Below are 6,968 nucleotides of genomic sequence, written 5' to 3'. Positions count from 1 at the left end.
TTATATTTCTCACCAAAGTGTTGAGGATTTCGTAGGATGATGCTTGTGAAGTGTTCAGCCCAGGACCTGAAGGTAGTAAGTGCTATCGGTATTAGCATCAGCATTGGTATTCGTATTATCTGTCCACTCACACGTGTCTTAAGCAATGACACCACAGTAGTGCAGTAAACTTGCAAGTCCCAACGCCAGACTTTAGTCCCAGCTCTGCCATTCATTTTCTGTGTGACTTTAGACAAAGCCTTTATTCCTTTTGAGCCCCTCTTTCTTCATTTGACAATGGCGACGATAAGCCCTTTCCCCAAGGAGTCGATGAGAGGTCAAATGGGTGACAAATGGGAGTCTCTAGGGCAATGAACAGCACAGAATAAGTGCTTGGTTATGAAAGAACACTTTGGAATTGTAGGCTATGGGATGCTGGGAGACTCTGCCTGTGTGGAGCTGCAGAGGGATGAGCAAGGTCCTGGGTAACTGTGACTCCACAGTGGGACTTGCAGCTGTCTCGTCTCTGTTACCTTAAAAGGAGAGGTTGTGAACCTGCTTGACCTCAGGCAAGCTTTACCACCAGACATGGAGAAATTGAGGCTGGAAGAACTTATGGTGTGCCTGGTAGGGCTCCCCTGGACAGCATCTCCTGGGCTCTCTCCCGCACTGGGCGGATACTCCAGCCCCTGCCTGTCTGGCTGGGAGACCTGGGGCAGGCAGGTTCTGGCTGCATCTCAGGGCCAAGCCAGCAGGATGGTTTCCATCTGCACGTGGCTCCTTAGCTGTTTACACCTGTGCAAGCCTGTGTGTGCCCATTGGTGGTCACAGACCTGACCTAGAAGCTGTTCCACCCATATTTTGCCTCAAATGAGCAAACAGAGTCTCAGACAGGCGAAGCCACCTCCTCCAAAGTCACACGTGATTGGTGCAGTGTGGGGTGGGCTCCTCAGGACCGAGGCCTGGACTGACCCAACTCTGGATCCCCTGTGTTCTCCCTGGTCAGAGTAGCTGCTGTTCTCCCTGCTGACTACTGTTGGAGTCATGTCCAGAGCAGGGTCCTGGGAGAGGCATAGAGGAATTTGGAACAATCCAAGATTTGGGGTTTCAATGATTTCCTAATGTAGCATCATCAAGGAGGCAGTGCTCAGCTGACCCTGGAGGAGGGCAGAAGGGAGCACCAGAGGGACCCTGCTTGTCAGGGGAATGAAGCAAGGGTGGGAGGAGAGAGACAGAAAAGAGAGAAATGGAGACGGATGGCAGGAAGTGGGAGGAAACCTTCATTTGCTAGTTATCAAAATGTCATTTCTTTGAAATTATTTGATAGGCAATTTCCCCTTGAGATCTTTTCTAGGGAGTTGACTTCTATCTATCACAAAGGACTCCTTTCTTTCTCTTTCATTTTCTTTCTTCCTTCCTTCCTTCCTTTCTTCCTTCCTTCCTTCCTTCTTTCCTTCTTTTCTTTCTTTCTTCCTTCCTTTCTTTCTTCCTTTCTTTCTTTCTTTCCTTCTCTGCCCCACTCTCTTTCTCTCTTTTTTCCTCCCCCTCTTTATTTCTTTCTTTCCCCCTTTATTTCATTCCCCCTTCATTCCTTTCACTTTCCTTCCCTCCTCTCTCCCGCCTCCTCTTCCTCTTCCTCCTTCGTTTTCTTCTCTCTCTCTTTCTTCTTTCCACTAAAGTGGCCCAGGGCTCTTTAAGAAGTGGACTGGGGCTGGATAGCGTAGCCTTGGAAGCTTGGGGCTGCAGAGGAAATGCCGCTTTCCTGTCCCTGTGCTCCTGGCAAGGTGCTGCAGAGACGGCCAGAGTGTGCTGAGACGCCCCAACTAACCCATCTCCTGTGCTGCCCCACCCAGGTCTATTACTCTGTGGGCTGCCCTTCTAGTCATGCCTTCTCCCTTTTTATAGGGCAGTGGTGGGCAGGGTGGGGGGGCAGCAACGGCCATAATGGAGGGACCCTTGGACTGGGCTTCTCATCAATTAAATGGGAATGGTTGGGACTTCCCTGGTGGCTCACCGGTTAAGAATCCGCCTGCCAATGCAGGGGAAAAAGAGATCGATCCCTGGTCCAGGAAGATCCCACATGCCGCGGAGCAACTAAGCCCGTGCACCACAACTACTGAGCCTGTGCTCTAGAGCCCATGAGCCACAACAAGAGAAGTTGCCGCGATGAGTAGCCCATGCATTGCAACGAAGAGTAGCCCCCGCTCACCGCAACTAGAGAAAGCCCGCACCCAGCAACGAAGACCCTAACACAGCCAAAAATAAATTTAAATAAATAATAAATGGGAATGATAGCTCCCAGCCAGTTGGCTTCCCAGGGCTGCTGTGAAGACCTTGTATTTGGTAAACTACCAAGAACCAATATTTGATACTTTGGAAAATGACTGATAGAATTGTTGAGACCAGATCTTCCCCTTGGAGGACAGCCAGCTATACCCCTTGTCCCTGCAGGTACAAAAACACTTGTGCTGGCTTCAGCGCCATGCCACCAGGAGTCTTGCCTCTGAAGGGCAGGCATTCTGGGAAGCTATCTGTATCAGGGCCCCAGCTCTTTCTTCTGCCTGAGCTTCCTGCCAACACCAGGAGGCTGGGCACCATCTTCTAGACCTGTACAGGCTCTCTCAGGTGCTCATGAAGTCCTCAGTCTAACCTAGAAGTGAAGAAAAAATTTATTTGCATGAATTTTGGCTTCCCGAGTACCCTCCCTACCTGCTAGAGTTATAACTCCTTAGCTGAGGACCCTTCTAGAATGAAAGTTTGTCCTAACCGTCATTGGAAAAAAAGAATCATGAAGAGGATCATGTGTCTGCTGGTTTCCAAGTAACAGACAAGCGTACTTCCTATCTTTGGCCCTGTGTGACTTCAGAGCAAATAAGGCAGAGAATTACCTGGAAACAGGAAGTGAAAATCTATGCCATCTGTAATCATGTGTTAATGCAATAGGCATTTCTGAATGTCTGCTGTGTGCTGGGCCCTGCGTTCATCTTCATCAGTTGCATTACGTGCCCTCCCTGCTCACAGCCTGCCAGGGAGACAGACGCCTCAGGGACAGTCCAACTTGAGGCAGTGAGTGTGATGATGGGGAAATGTATGAAGTGTGCCAGGAGCCACTTGGCTTCTGGAAGTCACTGAAGGGAGCCAGAAACCTGGAGCAGAGAAGAGCCTGAGGGTTGCAAGGGTTCTAGTCCCAGATACGGCTGGGGGACAGACCCTTTTCCCACCTCTTGTGATTTAAGGCTATTCCTTGACTTGGTTCTTTATGTTGGTTTGCCCAATGCCAACTGGGAAGTCCAAAAGGAGGCTTCCTCACAAGAGTGCCCAGCTAGTTGGGATGGGGAGGCCCAGAGCACAGATATGAGTCAGGAGGTAAGACTTTCCAGAGTTGCCCTATGTGAGGGGAGGAGAGGCAAGAGTGACGCCCACTCCAGTCTGCAGCACTCATCTCTGTGGCTGCCCTAAGCCCCGGGCCAGGGTCCTAGCCCAGCCCCAGGCCCTTCAGCCAGATGGCAAATCTCCTTTCCACCGGCTGGTGCTGTGTACTTTTCCCCAAGGAGTAGGAAGAGTCCGAGCAGCCCTCATGGGTGGAGCAGTGAAGTGTGGTAAGAGCATTAGCTCTGCGGCCATAATGCTTGGGTTGAAATCCCAGCTCTGCCTCTTGCTAGCTCTGTGTTCCTGGGTAGGTTACTTAACCTTTCTGTGCCTCAGCTTCCTCATCCATAAAATGGGGATAATAACGGCATCTTCCTCATAGGGCTTCTGTAAAGTTGAGTTATTATGTATAAAATGCTTAGGACATTGGTTGGAATATAATGGGTGCCATATAAGGGGAAGAGCTATCATTATTAAGGAATAGTGAGACCGAGAGGGCACTGTGCCTGTTGTCCAGTCGGTGCTACTTGAGACTCCATTAAAAGAGGACTCCAGAGCGGCTGTGCTATTGCCTCCTCAGCAGTGCCCTAGCCAGGCAACAATGGGGGCAGGGTGGAGGCGGCACACGGCCAAGGCTGCTTGCACGCCAGAAAAGCCCCTCTCCTACTGTGAACATTCCTCTGGATCCTGCTGTGGAGAGAGCCCTGCTCTGGGGGCCAGGAGGGTGCGGGGTTGTTGAGGGGCAGGCTTCATCCTGGAGCCAAGGGGGTGGACAGGGTCTGTGCTCCCAGCTCCCACTTGGAGTTGCTGTCAGAAACAGGAATGCAGTGTTCCTTGGGAGCCTCTTTCCTTCCCCTAACCACAATTGGCCCACAGAACCACAACTACCAATCGGTCCATTCATTAGAAAGCCTCCTGAATGTCCAGCCGGTACAGCTCCCGCCTTCTCCCTCACATTCCATCTCCCAGGCGTGGGGCTGCTAGCCCCCAGAGCAGCCTGGTCATCAGGCCTGGAGCGCCCTTCCCTTCTCCCCTTCCAGGAACAGGAGTCTGGGACAGAATCCAGGCAGTCCTACGACGATACCTGGGGGCTCTTTGGGGCTGTTAGGTTAGAATTCTGTTCCTGGGAATTCCCTGGTAGTCCAGTGGTTAGGACTCCACGCTTCCATTGCAGGGGGCCTGGGTTCGATCCCTGGATGGGGAACTAAGATCCCACAAGCCACACGGTGCGGCCAAAAGAAAAGAAAAGAAAAGAATTCCGTTCCCGGAATGAATTCCTTCTAAGAGACTACATTGCCCAGCTCTGTGCTAGAAGGCAGCAGAGGCCAAAACTACATGCTCCAGTCCTCAGTGTGGTGTTGCAGGATTTGGCTTCACCTCAGACAGGGACTTTGGAAACTTGCTGGAACCCTCTACACCTCAGTTTCTTCATCTGTAAAATGAGGATTATAACAATTGTGAACTCCCGTGAGTAGTGTTAGTATTAAATTAGAAATTTCCTAGAAAATACTCTGTCCTCTTGGAAGACTCCTGCAGATGTTGGCCATCACTAGTAAAGGACTTTGGGTTTGAAATTGGGTTTCAGATCCAGATCTGCTTTCCAGCTGTGAAACCCCTGGAGCAACGTAGGAACCTCTTTTGAGGCCCAGATTCCTCATCTGTTAAGTGGAAATGATACTACCTGCCTTAGAGAGTTTATAAAAAGTCAGTACCAGAGATAACCAGACCCTTGTTGCAGAGAAGATGTTCAATGAATGTTAATTACAATCATTCATAGAAATAGTAGTGATGATATGGCCGGAGGGAACTGGCCATGCAAAGTAAACCAGGTTCACACACATTTTCCCTTCTACTCAGCTGCAGCTCCCCATGCTGTAATCACTCAATAAATATTTGCTGATTGATTGAGGACGACTGACTCCAGACTCTGGTGCCAATATCCCTGCATCAGGCCCAGGGCCTTCTTCAGGGGACGTGGAACTGTCTTGCCTGGAGCCCCTCTCCCCTCCCTTTGTCCCTGCCTTATGTCAGATATTTGCTTCCCTTAAAGCTATTTCATAAATAATAAATAAATAGGTCATAAAACACTATTTCACTTATACAAGAAGACTGTCATGCCAAAGCTATTTTATTATGAAGAAAGCAGAAAACCATAGAAAAAATATTTTTAGAACACAGCAGTAGAACTCATGTTCTGGTTCTTCCTTGAATTTGAAAAATAAGGTCATGGACTATATGCCTAATTTTTAAGCCAACTTCAAATAGGGGTCTTTCTAGAGCTGAGTTTTGGGGAGTCCTAAACTGTGGACTCATGCCATCTTAGACACTCTGGGCCCCAAGGGAGTTTCACCCCTTCTTGCAGGTGGGAGCCAGGACTCAAGAGGAAAATTAGACATGTACCTCTGAAAATACTGGCACTTCTTCAGACATTAATTAACTTGTTCACTTAATGAACATCGAGCACCTACCAATTGCCCGGCCCCAGTCACTAGGGCTAAAATCATTGAAGAAGACCCATCCCTGCCCTCAAGGAGCTCTCGGGCTTGTGAACACACTGCTCCCACACAAAGCAGCAGTGCTGGATGGCATTTGAAGCAGGTGAGTGGGTGGTGAGTCAGGAGGGCTTCTAGGAGGAGGAGACCTTGGAGCTGCATTGAGAGCAATAGTACACCAGGTACAGAAATGGGGAAGGGAATTCCAGAGAGAGGGAACAGCGTACACAGAGGCCAGGAGAGGTAAGTGACAGTGTAGTGGGCTCTGGGCAGTATGTTCTGGAATGATTGGAGCTGAGGAGGAAGTATAGAAGTGGGAGAGAGGCCTGGAGGTCATACACACAACATTTGACTTTACCACGAGGAGTTGCTGAGGAAGCTGGAGGGTGACAGGATCAGATCTATCCATTCAGTGCATGTTTTTTGAGCTTAGGGCCCCTTCCTTAGGTTCTGAGGGGCACGTGAAGAGATGCATATGGTACTGAATGGACTCTTGTCCTTGGGAAATGCAGCATCTAATCAGGAAGTGAGGGGGTTTGGGGTGCCAGAGACTTAACTACATTTATCAGCTAAAGGGAAGTTGCCCAGAGAGAAAGAGGCTAAACAGATGGAGAGACAGAGGTCACTGAAGGAGCGGGATCCTAGGGGTGGGTGGGGGTAGCATCAAGGATGCAAGGAAAGATTTGTGGGGTCGGGAGAAGAGGTGTTTTGCCTTTGAGGTCAATGGTGTGGGTTTCAGAAGAAAAGGGGTTCGGGAGACTAAGTGCTGTTGAGAGTTCAGGTGATTGGTGGTGGGTCCTGGTGGGGAGGGAAGGAGGAGGGGCCAGGGGAAGTTCACTGCCTCAATCAGCAAACAAGACACATGATTACTGAGCACAGCTGAGGACCAGGGACAGAACCAAACCGCGTGGCTCCCTCCCCCAGGAGCTCACGGCCTTCTTCTGCCTGGCCTGCTGTCCCTTCCTACCGCTCCCAAGTCCTCCTGTGGAAATCGTGTCTTTTAAGGACCTCCTGAAATGGCCCTGCTCAGGAAGCCTTCCCATTGCTCTCAGCAGGAATGCTTTTTCCCTCCTCTGGATTCCATGGTGCTTTGGTCTCTGCCTCTCTTTTGTTTGTGTCTTCCTTTGC

This window comes from Phocoena sinus, chromosome 1 (assembly GCF_008692025.1).
Source record: "Phocoena sinus isolate mPhoSin1 chromosome 1, mPhoSin1.pri, whole genome shotgun sequence".
In the NCBI taxonomy this organism is placed as follows: Eukaryota; Metazoa; Chordata; class Mammalia; order Artiodactyla; family Phocoenidae; genus Phocoena; species Phocoena sinus.
Note: the sequence above shows the minus strand (reverse complement) of the source record.